The sequence below is a fragment of the Colossoma macropomum genome, unplaced genomic scaffold (genome assembly GCF_904425465.1).
Source record: "Colossoma macropomum unplaced genomic scaffold, Colossoma_macropomum, whole genome shotgun sequence".
Lineage (NCBI taxonomy): Eukaryota > Metazoa > Chordata > Actinopteri > Characiformes > Serrasalmidae > Colossoma > Colossoma macropomum.
The window spans coordinates 23,628,393-23,644,421 of record NW_023494800.1 but is presented as its reverse complement, the minus strand read 5'-3'; positions in this window follow the sequence as shown (position 1 = coordinate 23,644,421).

Below are 16,029 nucleotides of genomic sequence, written 5' to 3'. Positions count from 1 at the left end.
TTAGGAATACATTGATGTAGAGGGACTGTTTACACAGTAGTGGGATGTAGGCAATAGATTTTTTTTTTATTTTTGCATTTAAAAATAGGTCAAGAATTTTATTTATTTTTTTTTTTACAAAAAATGAGCACATAAATTTACATTTATACGTACTTTTCCAGAGCAACAAACAATTTAATTGTGTTACAGATATAAAGATACAGGAATAAAGGTGCTGTTCAGGTACAGATACAGAAACAGAAATAAAGGTGCTGTGCAGGTTCATTTTTTATTCATCAAGGTAAAAACAATGTAAAGGCACTCCCAAAGGTACAACAGTGGTTTTGAGGTCCAATTGTGAACTTTTTGTGAACTAAAAAGTACGTATTTGTACCTTTTCATAACCTAATGTTTTAAAACAGAACAATACAATAAAGAGTCTGGAGATGAGACGGGGAGTGTGGAGTCAGTACATCTTCGAAAATATAATTTCATTGGATTATGGTCCAATTATGTTCCCTGACTTAAGGTACTGAGATGTACCCTTGAGGGTCCCACCCCAGTGAACAGAAGGTGTACTGCCCCAGTGACAGTTTAGCACCTTTATATCTGAGACTGTAGGCTAATGAAGCATTAAGAGTCTTGTCTAAGGACTTTTATTTGAATTGCTTGCCTGGGTGGGGAATCTGTTCTGTTTAGGATGCAATATTACCCACTACACTATATTAGATATATAATATATTGAATATTATTATATTTGTTCATATCTGATAGATACATTTCATAATCAATACATTAGAATCAATACTTTGCATTACAGAATGTGTTTTTACGCCTTTGCTTTGTTCACTATGCAGTGCTGCATGGACATTTTGTGCACCTGTACCTTCAAGGCTCATTAAACTGTGTTTGGCTACGATTCAGTGTCCAGTCTGGATTTGCAGAGTGGCCACTGAGAAAAGGAGAGAAGGGAGGAGCTCTCAGCAGCGTCAGGTCACAACCCAGCACAGTCCAGCAGCGCCAGCCAGCCTCCTTTGCCTCATCTCCAGCTAGATGACAGCCCTCATCTCACAAAGCCGTGATTCAGATTGACATCTCAATGAGGGGGCCATTGCCTGTTTTTTACAAGCGTCATTTCACGGCTGGGCTCTTTGTCGCCCCCCCCTCCTAACCCCCACCGGCCCATCACCAATCCGCCACCACCATCACCATCACTGCTGTCGACCCCTCCAGCCAGAACCCGGCTGTGTCTTTTTTTTCATGGGGGGGTAGGGGGGTGGTGAGGGCGCTCCCTCGTCACGCCCCACTGCCCCTCAATTGGCGTCTGAGTCATTGCCCGCAAAACTGGCTTGCTCCATATACCTCAATTTTGCATATGAATGGCAGAGGCATTGTTCAGCCCTAAATGCACATTAAACCTGTCTGGAAACAACCGAAAGGAGGTGCAATGTTTTTTTTTTCCTCCTTCTTCCCTCCCCTTAATAAACTAATTAATTGGACAGCTTAGATTTATGGACGGAAGATGTCTTCAGTGCTTAAGCAAGTTGTTTTTTTACGCTTTACTATGCCGTGCCAAGCCGTCTGACATGGAGGGATAGGATGTTTATAGTATTGCCAGGAACACAGCGCAGCAGCCGTGTCTGGGTGTCTTTGTCCTGGAGCCAGATTGAGATTTCTGGCTTTTGTCTCTGGATGGTGGGTAAATAGACTCGTCCAACGGGGCAGACTGTTGCCGGGACACCTTCATCATCTCGCCCCCGCAGGTCAGCCCTTTGCTCTGCTCCAGACAGCAGACACTGGAGACGGACTTTGGTCAGACTGGCCAGGTCAGCTTGGATCTGAGAGAGAGCAAAGTGCACGTCAGAATGAAACCATTTGGAGAAATCAGTGATGGCTCCTTCCATCAGTTCTGACCTTCAGCTGGTTAAGTCTTTTGTTGAGGGCAGTTGCTGGTTGTTCAGTGGGGTAATCAGGTTATAACTGGAAAAATTACATTTATTTAATGAACATATAGAGTTTGGTTTCTGTTCAGGGCTAAAATATATGGACAAAATTGACTATGCCTTGCATTAAAAACACAACAGTGAACCCCTGACATGATTAAAGACTGGCCTGAATCAATTTGATCAAAATAATTTATGTGAGTGAGAGACCAACAGCCCAACCAGGGCCAGAGTGGGACTCATTTTCAGACCAGGAGTTACATGATGAAGACCAGCACACCCTAAACTCTCTGTATTGTACTTTGTCTTCTTCCGAAAAAAAAAAAAAAAGATGGAAGAGAAGCTTACACCAAATCCAATTACATCACAATAACATGAAAAACCACATTTCCACAGGAGGGGGGCCTGATTTAACCTCTAAATTACTACAAATGTAGACTTTATTGTAATGTTTCCAATTTGTTTTTATTTGTTTGCACAGGCTTATATATGTTCACCCTCAGTAACCGGCCCAGAGTATTACCAGCCTACTGGGAACTCTCCCGACTCTCCCGAATTGAGCCCATCCTTCCTGTACTGATGCTTATTCTTTTATTGCTGCCAGTGACAAACACCTTGATTCATGAAGGCACTGTAACATGTTTTTAAGACTTGGATGATAATATGTATGAAAACGATAGCTTTAGCTTGAGGACATCTAATTCTTTCATAGCACTGAGTGGTGTTCTTAACTAAGCCTGTGCCTTACAAGTTCCATTACTTGGGAATGATGCTTCATAACGGTTTTGTAAGTGGGACAAATGTCTGTCACTTTTTTTTATACAATTTCATTTACTTCATTTACTCACGTCACCTTTTGAATACCGACGTAGGCTGTTCATCCATAAGAAGTGTTACATTTTAAATACATTATTTAATGCTCATGAATGTGTTATGAAGCCTGCAAAATAAATTGCTGCCAAAAAGATTTTAGAAGTTTATAGGTTCTTTTTGTTTGACTTATTTTCTCTGGATCCTCTGACACTTTTCCAGATTAGTGGTTTTGAATTGCCTCATACAGTAGGGACAAATGAGAGAGACCATTTAGCCATTTGCCTAAGCTGGATGCAGAAAGTTTAAGAAATCAATTTGCGAGGATAAGAGGAATCTTGAACATGCATGCCTTCTATTCCATCTCACCACTTTTCACCACCTGTGGTGTTTTTAATCTCAAGATGAAAATCAATTTGCAAATAAAAAAGCACCTGGAGAAAAGTCTTCAGTAAAGGACTGTTAAGGTATACATTGTTCTTGATACCGGACTGGAGCTAATTTTTGTGGCATTACCCCATGTTGGGTATTGTGTGGTCGCTTTGAGTATGCACTCTTGCTCTAGCGCGCACATCAAACCGCCCGGCTCTAGCCCACATGCAGGGCTCCTTTGGGCCAGAGCCCTGGAGGTACTCCAGTATCCAAGCTAGGACGGCCATCAGCGGCCCTGGAGTGGGTTCGTTTGGATGTTTGGATTTTTTTCAGCTGAGTGTGATCCTCACACAATGTCCAGCCCTGCTGCTTGGGGGCTTGGCCTAGTGGGTTCTTGAGCACCAGGTCCTCAGTGAGGGGGCCCCGGGTCCTGGGTCCAGTGGCCCTCCCCCAGGAGCTCCCAGCGGGCCCAGCTGCACATCAGGCCTCTCATCTCGCCTTCTTATTCTTTTAATTAGACACTCGGAGAATTAGCTCCCGCCGCCTTCCAAAAAAAGCTCCACCACATCCACCACCCACCCACCCCCTCCTTCTCTTTCTCCACACCCTTGTTCAGGGGAGGTGGCAAGCTGCTCTGCGATCCCCAAGCTCATATACATAATCCTACTCCCCCCGCCAACCCCTTTCCTGCCATCTCAATGGCGGTCCTCTCCTTCAGCCCGGAGCGCCTCAAAAGGAGCCTGCTACTGGGGGCCCGTGGGCGCAGTGAGAAAATGAAGACCTCTGCGCCCCTCCAAATCCCCAGGAATTTCTCATTAAGAGCAGGTCCCGGGCTCCTGAAGACCCCTCAGGTCCCCCTCACCCCTCCCCACCCCAGCCCAAAGTCTCTGAAGAAGTCGACCCTCTCTCTCGGGCAGAATGGGCTACTCCAGAACACTTTGTGTCGGGCGGCTGTTTCCCTACGCCTGTTATTCACCTCGCTCCTATTCTCCTGCTACAAGAGGCTTCCCCCGCCAATGGTGCTTTGAAAGCCCTCAAGACTTCCTCTTCTTTGACCGCGTTTTTTTCCTTTTTTTAATACGTGCGCATGTGTGTGAGTGAGTGTCTGTAATGAAAGACCTAAGCTTTGGATAGCACAGAATAGAGTAATTGAAATGACATTTTTTTAGGTTTCGCAGAACAGGAACTGCGAGTTAGTTCATCAGAGTGTTTATGTGGTTTTGCGCCTCGTTTGGCAGTCGGCTATAAAGCGCGTTTTATATATGCATGAGTGCTTCGGTGATGGGGGCACAAGTGCACCTTATTGCAGCCAATAGGCAGTCAAGAAGCACATGTTGTCTTAGTTTGCACTGAGGCTATTTTAGAGATCCATATTTCATCAGTTGCTTCACGTGGATTCCCAAGTTTTGAAAAGACCGGATGACATTTCCTGCATTTCTGAAGTGTTTGACTTATATATTGACTTTATAAATATCCATAGGTTCAACCCTTTAAATGGCCTGGACCTGTTGGTAGATCCAGGCTTTCATTTCATACTCATATAACTTTGGAATAAGTCAGTTTGCATGGTTTTCCATGTAGTTACTCAATAATAAGCTTTAAGATGCCTGGAATTTAAGGGATAAACCCCTCAAACTGCATCTGTATGTGGGCCAACACTTCAAATCCTTGACATAACATATATTAGTTACATAGTAATTACAGAGTAAAGTACAGCAATATCTCATAAGGCTGCAGTTTAACGGGTTAAGTGAACACATCATCCAAAAACATTAGAATGAAGATGACCAGTTTCTTTCTAAGTCTTAAACTGTGTGACATGCGTGTACAGAGAAGCCATAAGGGAGATCCATTAACTCCATCTAGTGGAGAACCGGTTGTGCTGCCTGTATTTGGCCAGTGATGAAGTGACTTTACACATGGCCCTGAGTAGCAAATTGGCTGCCATATATCATGTCTAATTACAGGTAAGAACACAAGCAGCTCTAAAACCTAAAGAGTTTAAGATTTTGCCCATGGATAAGGAGAGACACTTAAAGCAAAGTGGGTAGGATCTGTTTTTTATGAGTAAAATGAACTTCTGTAGGCCTAAGTAAACTTAAAGTTAAATTTAGGTCTTCTCTAGGAAGAAGGAAAGGAAAGAAATCTGATAGAAAGTGAAATGTGAAACTCGAACTCTATAGTTTGGTCGTTACAGCTGTTTGGGTTAAGTGTAGCATGAAGAATACAATTTCCTATCCCACATAAAGTGAAATTATATGCTTATATCATTCACTCTGTGATTACGCTTTGGCTGCGTGCAGTCTGAACTTAGACTTTAGCAAAGCTGTTCAGGCAAGATCTCAATGTCAGAAGCTGTATGAGAAATGAGGATGTGTAATGTGCAATATGCTTATTATCATCTTTGCTGATCTTTATATAGACTTCCAGGCCTTTTCAACTCAGTGCCTCAGTACAGTTTGTTTTGACAGATGCAGAGAAGATGATAATGAAACGATGGAAATGTAGCTCTGCTTCATTATCCTGCATGCTTTTTGTGTGGTTTCATCTGGTAGCTGTTTTATGTATTATGTAATGTTTGGGTTTTTGAGATTGCAACAAAAAATGACCTTACAGATGAAATTTGGTGCACCTGCAATAAAGTCAGTGAATATCTCTTTCAGTGTGAATGTAAAAAAGCAAATAATTTTGCATAATGTTAAGTAATCTCCAATAGAGCGGCTTATGCGGTTTTTACACTGTAAGAGATCTTTTTAGCTATGTAACATACTATTGCCCACTATATATATATATATATATATATATATATATATATATATATATATATATATATATATATATATAAACCAAATAAGAAAGTCTAGACTATTTGACACAGTTTGCACAACACTATTTGGTGTGCATAAGCTTTCATTGCTCATTAGCTACATTAGCTAGTGCAAAACTAAAGAAACATTCTTAAAACACCAAAATGTTGAAACTGCAAAAATGTGATTTTTTTTGCCAGATGTAGAGGAGACGATAATGAAGTGGTGGAAATGTGGCTGCTTCATTATGCTGCATGCTATTCGTGTGGTTTCATCTGGTAGTTGTTTTCTACATTATGTAATGTTTGGATGTTTGAGATTGCAAGAGAAAATGAGCTTTTAGGTCAGCATTGGTAGACCTCCAGTAAAGTAAATGAATACTCTATCCCTTTCTAAATGAATGTAAAACAGCAAATCATCACTGTTGGAACAAAACCTTGTATGTTTCATTTTTCATTAATAACCATACCATAACCCTAGCTGGGAATTCACTTACCAGCTCTTTCTTAACAATATAAAAGCTTTTCTAAGACAAAGTGACACCAAAAAGACAAATTTCACTTTCAAAACTAAAAATTCCAAGGGAAATCTTTATTTGAGTAACTTAAATGGGAATTCCAGTAATTTTTCAAATTTTCTTCATAATTAAGTGGATGTAAATTCATTCATCACTGGTTTGATTTGAAGTGATCCATGGCAGAGAAACTTACAGAGTTATTCACAGTGGTGGTGATAGTAACCAGACATCTGAAGCACTGAATGTCTCTAAAGGCTACCTCACATTACATGAAATGGTTTATGAATACATTACTTGATGCTTGAGACATTGTTTTATCATCATTTTGAGATTTTTTGCAGTAAAACTTTTTTTAAACATTCATGTTGGGGGATACATGCACGATGTTGTAAGGCAAAACCCAAAGAAAAGTTTTTTTTTCTAGATTTACTACTATTTCATCATTATCAACATTACATTTAAAAAACTCAGAAGACTTGTGTAGGTTCACTGGTGGTTTTGGACAGTAAATAAAATGGCTATATTTGTGTTGTAGACATCGTGACCCCTGGTTCCTATCACCACCACTGTGAAGAAATCAGAGTCAAACATTTTCTCTTCAGTGAGCCATTTCACATCAAACCACTTTGAATAGCACTGTTTACATCTCAATGATTAAATTATGTCAAATTTTTTAAAAAATCATTGGAATTTCCCTTTAAGGACGAAATGGCACACAACCTGCTTTGAGGGACAATGAGGTCAATACAATGACTTAATGAGGGAGGAGGATGACAGCATGGAAGAACGAGAGCGAGAGATAGACAGAGAATATGGAAGAAGAAGAGAGCTGTCACAAGCGGAGACAGCTGACAGCTGGGATGGTTAGGGTCAGAGGTTGGAGGGGTTCAATGGGGGAGGAGAGTGGAATCTCAAACAACAGGAAGGAGGTTTCACTCACACACACACACACACACACACTCAGGGAGTGGAGAGGAGGGTGGGCCTTTGTGAGTGGGTGACAGCCAGACAACTCCAGTGTCCATCAAGTGAGTGTCCCTCAAGCCCAGTAAACAACACTTATCAGTCATAAACAGGTTGTTTACTCCCAAACAACATTGCTGAGGAGCATTTCACAAAGCATGATTTCTTTTCATAATTTGAAAAGAAATTCCACAGATTTTTAAAAATTTCTGCATGATTCAATCATTGGGTTGTAAACAAAGTCATTCAGAGTGGTTTGACATGAGATGGTCATTGTAGAGATATTTTAGGTTAAAATCTTATCTCAAAACAACAGTTAAACAATGTCTCGGACAGGGGCAGCATGCTCATAACTCATAACCGTAATGACTTTCTGAGAGGTAGCTTTTATAGGCATTAAACGCTTTGGACATCTGGTTTTTATCACCACCACTGTAAACAATTCTGAATCAGAACGAAGCATTTCACATCAAACCACTCTGAATGACTTTGTTAACATCTCAGCCACTTAATTATGCAAAATCTTTGAAAAAATTGATGGAGTTCCTTTTTTAAGCCCAAAGTCAAGTCTGTACAATAGTATAAAGGCACATTTCTGTTGAGCAGTCTTCTTTTTAGAAAAGAAACACGCTACCCCTTTCTCTTGGTTTGCTATAAGAAGTCAGATCGCCCCCTGCTGTTTGTTTTCAAAACACAGATAAACAAAGAATTGGAAGTGATGCATTGGAAGTTGTATAAAATAACAGGTCACCCCAACACTGTTATATTTGACACTATAACCGCCTTTCCACTGTATGGTACCAGCTCGACTCAACTCTATTCGCCTTTTTCGGTTTTCTTTTAGGCAAACCTGGAACCTGGTACTGTTTTTGGTATCACCTCTGTTGAGGTTTCAAGCAAGCTGAGCCGATACCAAAGGTGACATGGTTAAACTGCAGACTACTGATTGGTTGGAGAGAATTGTCACTATAACCTTAAACACACATGCTAACGTTAGCTACCAGGTTAGCGTACCCTCTTGCATCACCTTTAATCAACCACAATCGTCTCGTCATCTGAACTCTGATTAAGTATTTTCCAAATTTCTTTTTTGGAGAATTTCTTTGCTGCCATCAGCCTCTTCTGAACTAAATTAGTGTCCTTCACGTCATGTGGCACAGCTATGACAACCAGCTACATTGAGGATATACTACAAACCCGTTTCCAAAGAGGTTGGGAGGCTGTGCAAAATGTAAATAAAAACAGAACGTAGTTATGTGCAAACCAGTTAAACCCTAAATTTAATTGAAAATAGTACAAAGACAACATATCAAATGTTGAAACTGAGAAATTGTTTTTTGAAAAATATATGCCCATTTTGACTTTGATGCCAGCAACAGATTTCAAAAAAATTGGGACTGGGGTATGTTTACCACTGTGTTTCATCACCTCCTCTTTTGACAACACTCTGTAAGCGTTTGGGAACTGAGGAGACCACTTGATGTTGTTTTGAAAGTGAATTTTTTTCTATTCCTCCTTGATATAGAATTTCAGCTGCTCAACACTTTGGAGTCTCCTTAGTCATATTTTGCTTTTCATAATGTGCCAAATGTTTTCAATGGGTGACAGGTCTGGACTGCAGGCAGGCCAATTTAGTACCAGGACTTTTTTTACTATGGAGCCAAGCTGTTGTAACACCATGTAAAATGTGGTTTGGCACTGTCATGCTAAAATAAGCAAGGCCTTCCATGAAACAGACATCGTCTGGATGGCAGCGGTTGTTGCCCTGAAACCTGTATATATCATTCAGCATTAATGATGCCTTCACAGATGTGCCAGTCACCCATGCCATGTGCTCTAATGCACTCCATGGATGTTGGCTTTTGAACTGTGCTCTGATAAAAACCTGCATGGTCCCTCTCCTCTTTCGCTCAGAGAACGCAGCGTCCATGATTTCCAAAAAGAATTTAAAAATTTTGACTTGTCTGAACACAGGATACTTTTGCACTTCGCCTCAGCTCATCTTAAATGAGCTCGGGCCCAGAGAAGCCAGCGGCGTTTCGTGATCCTGCTTATATATGGTTTCTTCTTTGCATGGTAGAGTTTTAATGTGCATGTATGTCTACAGTGTAAAATGAAGTAGCTGGTACCAAAAGCAAGGAGAGTTGAGTAGAGTTGAGTTGAGCCATACCTTGTGGTGAAAAAGTGCCATAGGTCAGGGTTCCAAATGATTGATTGACAGTAAAAGACAGAAATCAATTTTTACGTGTTTCTCCAAAATGGACTGCAAAGTCAGTCACACTAAGCAGAGCCAGCAGTGAGTCACTGGTTTTGTAGTTTCTACATAATGTGCTTGTACAGTCATATAATTACACACAATAATAAAAAAATAAAGCTTAAGAACTGTCTGGGGGTATAGAAACTGTTTCTATATTAAATACGAATAAAGAGTACATTTGAAGAGAACAATTCCTGAGGTCATTACATTAGCATTTATGGATGTCCTCTTAAATTCAGTCAGTGTTTTGATAGGGTCAGCAGATTTCTATGTCCAGGGCAAAACATATCTGACTTTGGTCAACAATCTAATCACATTCACCAGATTCTTGATTTTGTTTTATTTCCTGTTGTCAAGGCTGCAGTTCAAGGAAATTTGCTTATTTATCTCTCTATCTCGTTATCAGTTGGAACAATATTCCCCACTTCCTTCCTTTGCAGCAGCTCTGAATGATGTTGGTAAGGACGTGAGAGAAGACAACTGAACTTGACTTGCCTGGCTAATACCATTTTCTGGCAGATTTAGCTTAACTTAAACAGATCCTGATTGACCTCTGCCTCAAAAGATTTTAACACCTAAGAAACAACGTTTAAAAAGATCTGTTACAATTAGGTATACTTTATTGTTCAAAAATATTAAATCAATACTTTCAATAACATAAAACACATTTTGATCCATGTTTCTAATATGATGCTAGTAATCATCAACTCAAGTTTAAATAATTTGTAGCAAGCTGTACATGTCTAGAATGATGAACAGAGACGTAGATGATTATAATATATATAATAATTGATTATTATAATATAATATAATATAATATAATATAATATAATAATAAAGAAAACGGTATAACTCGTATGTTGCAAAAATGTCCTATTTATTTATAAAATCTAGATTTCTTTGAGTTTTAGTTTTGATCTCTTTTGTTGAGTTGTGCTGCCCCCTGGTAGCAGTATTTGTTACTGCATCAGTTTCGCCACATTTGAACTTTTCCACATTTACCACGTCACATAAATACATCGAAAAGTTACATAATATTGCGTATTATTTTTTCTAGTAACATCACCTCATTTTCCATAAAAGGTCTCAAGTGAACATTCACACTGATGACTTTTACAGATTTTACAGATTTTTACAGTACCAGTTACTCAAATAATGAAAATGCCCTGTTTTTAAAATGTATTTATTTATTTGTTTGTTTGTTTATATTTTTAAAACGTTTCACACTTCAACTTGCTGAACCGAATAGGCCAGCAACGCGCGTGACCTTGGGCCCCTTACAAGCTCTACTGTACCCTACTAAAGGGTAAGAGGGCAAGTTAAACAAATTTGCCACTAGAGGGAGCACGAAGCAATAGAATACAAGTAGGCCCATTGATGATCGCACACTAGTTGTGTGACTGCAAAATGCAATAAAAATAGTTCAACTATTTCAGCTCAGTTCTTGATTAATGCAAGTTTTAGAGGCTTGAGTGGTGAGCTTGAAATCAGGAATCACTAGGGATGAGGAGGAGACACTCCTACTACAAAATGCCCCATTTTCATCCCCATCAGTTTTTGAAATGTCAGGTGTGGTGCAAAGCTGCCAGCATCTGTTCTATTCTGGATGTAGAATTATTAATGTTAATGGCCAAAAAGTAGGTCAGCCCATCATACTAAGCTGCAGTTAATTTGGCTTCCTCAGTAGAATTTTGTTCTAATGATAGAGGTGAGTTAATGTAGATGAATCAGTGCTTAAAGGGGAGTGAATTACACTGGCATTTACAAAAGTAATGAATTGCACAGACATTTACAAAATGAATGAATAACACAGACATTTACAAAATGAATGGCATGGCATAAAATGTATTTTTTAAGGGGAATTCCACATATTTTTCAAAATGTCCACATAATTTAGCAGTTGAGATTATAAATACGGTCATTCACAGTGGTTTGAGGTGAAATGGTTCATTTGTAGAGAAACTTGCAAATTTATATGTTTTTTACAGAGGTGGTGATAGGATCAGGGGTCCTAATGTCTAAAACACAAATATAGTTATTTTATTTACTATCCAAAACCACAAACCTACGCGTGAATTTTTAGGGTTTTTTTTTTATGTAATGTTGATAATGTTAAAATAGTGGTAAATTTGATAAAAGATTTTTCTTTGGGGACTACTGTGCCTTAGAACACCTTTCATGTATCCCTCCACCATGAATATATTAAAATAAACTGATTAAAATACGTTTTAGGCCAAGTTTTTATCACAAAACTGCTGTAAAACAGTGTGTTAGACGTCAGGATGAGTATTCATGGCCATTTCATGTATTTTTTTTTTTTTTTGTGAAAGAGATTGTTAAGACATTAAACGCTTCAGACGTCTGGTTCCTATCACAACCACGGTGAACAGTTCTGACTCAGTAAGTTTGTCAAGAACGAAGCAATTTTACACCAAACCACTCTGAACAGCTTTGCTTCTCAACCATTTAATTATGCTGAATTTAAAAAAAAATCGGTGCCGTTCCCCTTTAAATCCCTGCACGGTGGAGAGGCAAACAGAACCCACAGAAAACGTTTTTTGTTGACCGAGTCCTATTTTACCTTTATTAGCATTACATGTAAAAACTCAAAAGACATATAGGATGACTGGCAGACTCGGAGAGTAAATTAAATTCATATATATACGTTGTAGACATAGCGACCCCTGGTTCCTATCACCACCATTTTAAAGTTTCTCTACAGTGCACTTACTCACATCAAAACACTCTGAATGACTTCATCTCGATGATAGGATTACGACGATTGGACGAATTTTAATAAAGCTATGGAATTCCCCTTTAATCCTATGCATCAGTGTGTACTGCAGCGTTGCACGCCGCGCGCACAGCTACTCTCTCATTTCAAATTAAAAATTCAACGGACACTTAGCGACTGAGGCCCGGTGAACGGTTAACAGACACGCTCGCTTCAGCTGAGAGAAATAATGTTACTTTAGTTCTCCTGGACGTCCTCACGGTTATTGTCGTGAACCATTAGCAGAACATATTAGCAGACGCACAGTAATGTGTCAGCATTGCTAGCTTTAATATTAATCAGCCTCAACTCGTAAATGTGTCGCGCCTTAGCAACTCTAACGTCAGGTAACGTAACGTTAGTTACTTATGAATTTTGTCAGCTTGCTAGCTAAGTTAGCTTGTGTTATCCTAGCAGAGTTCATACAGAGGTAACGTTAGATTAAATTGATAGTAAATTGTCTTTCTGTCGTTTGGTAAAATACTTGAAGCAGAGTGGTGTAAGTTAGCGTTAGCTAACTAGCTAACGTCAATAGCAAGTGTATCTCGCATAGCTGGAGTGGTAAACTAGCTGTTAACCTGTCATCACTCGGTAGTAGCTGGCTAGCCAACCTTAGTTAAGTTAGCTTATTAGCGTTAGCTTCTGTATGGTGTTCTAAGGTAAGTACAGTTAGTTTGTTCACTGTCTCTATAGATAGATGTAACTTATATGACAACTAGTGTTCTTATTTACTGAAGTGCATGAAAAAACGTACAGCAAGCACTTGAAGTCAGATGAAGTTCACTGCCTTCTGCACCTCTCTAAACATGAGAGCAAAGGTCAGAGATTTGGATGAAGCCCATTATTATATCCGTGTCTACAGCCGTTACCAGAAAAGTGTAGCTCTGTAGCAGGATTGCGACTGTGATCCTGTTCCTCACTGATCATAATCAAAAACAGCCATACTTTTATAGTGATATAACTCACTTTTCCTATTAACTTTACATTATTTCATACAATTTTAAGTGTTGTTACACCTGTTTGATTCTCTGATATCACTGTCTCCTGTGAAGCATTCAGTGCAATCCTCTGTATTGATCACAGCCAAAAAGCAGAGAGCAATTTTTTATGGCTACAATCCAGACTGGGTGAGTTCAGAATTATCTACACGGAAGTTTAAAGTAATCTAGTGCAGTTCTGAAAGGCAAAGGAGGTGAAGCTGAAATCATGATCAAGAGAAATAAGCAATTAGCCCTAGCATTTTAAGGGATGTGGAGTGATGTTGAGGGTCGACAGAGGCAGTGGATAGTAGCTAAACTTAAAGAAACTCTTGTATATTTCATGTTAAGCTCACTAGTGTATTTTTTTATAAACAAAAGAAGATAAACTATATTTCCAAATGTTTATGGACGCCTGAACATCCAAGGAACTTAGAAGTGTTAATAGGAGTCTGTCCCTCATTTGTTGCAGTAACAGCCTTTACCCTTCTGGGAAGTTTTTACACTAGATGTTGGAACATTGCTGTGAGAATTTGATTGCTACAAAAGCATTAGCAAGGCCAGGAACTGGTGTTGGATTAATAGTTCTGGAACACAAACACCACTCCAGCTTACCCCAAAAGTATTAGATGGTGTTCTATAGAGATCACTATAAAGAATGCAATTCCACTGCTCCACAGCCCAGTGCTTAGGGGCTTTATACCCCTGTAACTGACGCTTGGCATTGAGCACGGTGACCTTGTGCGGCTGCTCCAGAGTCCAGAGCATCTCATTCTATTGGCAGCACTTTTTGGCGGTTGTACAAGCTATGTGTAAAGAACTGACCACTTGTGTTAGCAATGGGCGCACCTTAAAGTGGCTGAATTCACTAATTATAAGGGGTGTCTAGATATGATTAGGGAGTGTAATTTGTCATGGTAAACTGAATAATGGATTTGTCAACCAGGACCTACGATAATATGCATGTCCCATATTAACATGTAATACACTCTTTTGTATAACCTGATATGTCTTAATACTTGAATCCGTTATAATGTAATATTTATGGATTCTAGGGCTTTCAAATTTGGCCTTTTTGTCTGCCCGAAAGTTACCCAAACCCCTCCCAATGAGAGAACAGTTTTTTTATGCTATATATACCTAATTCAATTCTTATTTTCCTTTTAAATTTGTATATTGAAGTATATAGTTACAAAATACAGTACAATATTATAAAGTACCTTTTTAGAAACTCTGAAACCCACCTGCCCTCTTTATTTGCATATTGTTTTAGCCTTTTTTGCCACCCCCCTAAAGAACAAAAAGTTTGTGTACCCCGATCTATCCATCCATCCATCCATCCATCATCTAAACCGCTTATCCTTCTGGGTCGCGGTGTACCCCGATCTAGAGTTTTAAAAATGAAACAGGCTGTACAGTAACAGTAATTGTGTGTGGTTTCGTGTTCCTGGCCTGTAGAAAGTGTTCTTGCTGCAGCGCTCTTGTTCCCTCGGCTGAGGCGCTGTTCAGGCGGCGCGCGCGCTGCAGGCCCACAGTGCTCGCGCGCCTCAAACGGATTTCAGGATTTTAGCACGAGATTTCTGAAAAAGCGAGTTTACAGATAAGTCTCAGTAAAACAAAACGAACCCGGCCACGGAGCCCCTGAAAAACACTTTCCCAATTCAGACTGACGGCAGAATCAGTGTACGGGGCGAAACCGTGCTGTCCTGTGCGGCAGAACGTTCCTTGCCACACGCCAGGGTGGCACTCATATACTCCCAGGTGGGGGGGTTTTAAGGTTGATTAGACATCGAGTAGGACAAAAACGAGATGTTTTTCTCGTTCGTGTCGGAAAATTAGCTCTCGTTTCACTCAAAATGTCGACAGACTGTCTTGAAGTAACATGGTAGACGGTTAAGATGGTGTCGTCCCCTCCATTTCCCCCTCCCCATGAAGAAAACCGGCAGAGTGCTAACCATAATAATAATAATCATCATCATCCACACATTATCGCTGAAATCTGAGATGTGTGGCTTTTAGCGCTCGGGTAGCCATACACACTCTCCCCCATTTCGTTCACATGATCTCATTACAATAAAAATGTATCCCATCGTTTTAGACGGAGGATGTATTATGATTCCTGCGTATGCAGCTTTATGGGACAGGCTCGAAATCCCCACAAAACTCACTAATGTTCCTCAACGGTGCCATTCACTGGAAAAGCAGCCCGCGTTGACCACTGCAGTTTCTGCAGCTCGTGTTTAACATAAAACGCTGCTTTTACCAAGTGCAGCTTAAACTTCTCGAATATGTAGACCTACTACAAGTCGAAATTTTAACACTTTGTGGCCTGTTTCAGCAGCAGACTCCATTTTGAAGCGGCAACAGCCTCACAGACCTGATCTGAATCCCGCGTGAAAGAGCGACGAGCAAACGAGTTTGGTGGCTCGTCCCTTAATGCTAAAGGCTATGTTGAATTTTGCCCTATATATTTTTTTATCATTAAGTCGAGAGGTAATATGAGCCAACAAAACCGTCTGCTCTTATGAGTTCACTGAGCTCAAAACAATTTAAAACGTGTAACAGCTATTCGACGCTTTCATTAGTGTTATTTTAACTCGAGTTTAAAGCGTTCTGTGTGGAAATGTGCAG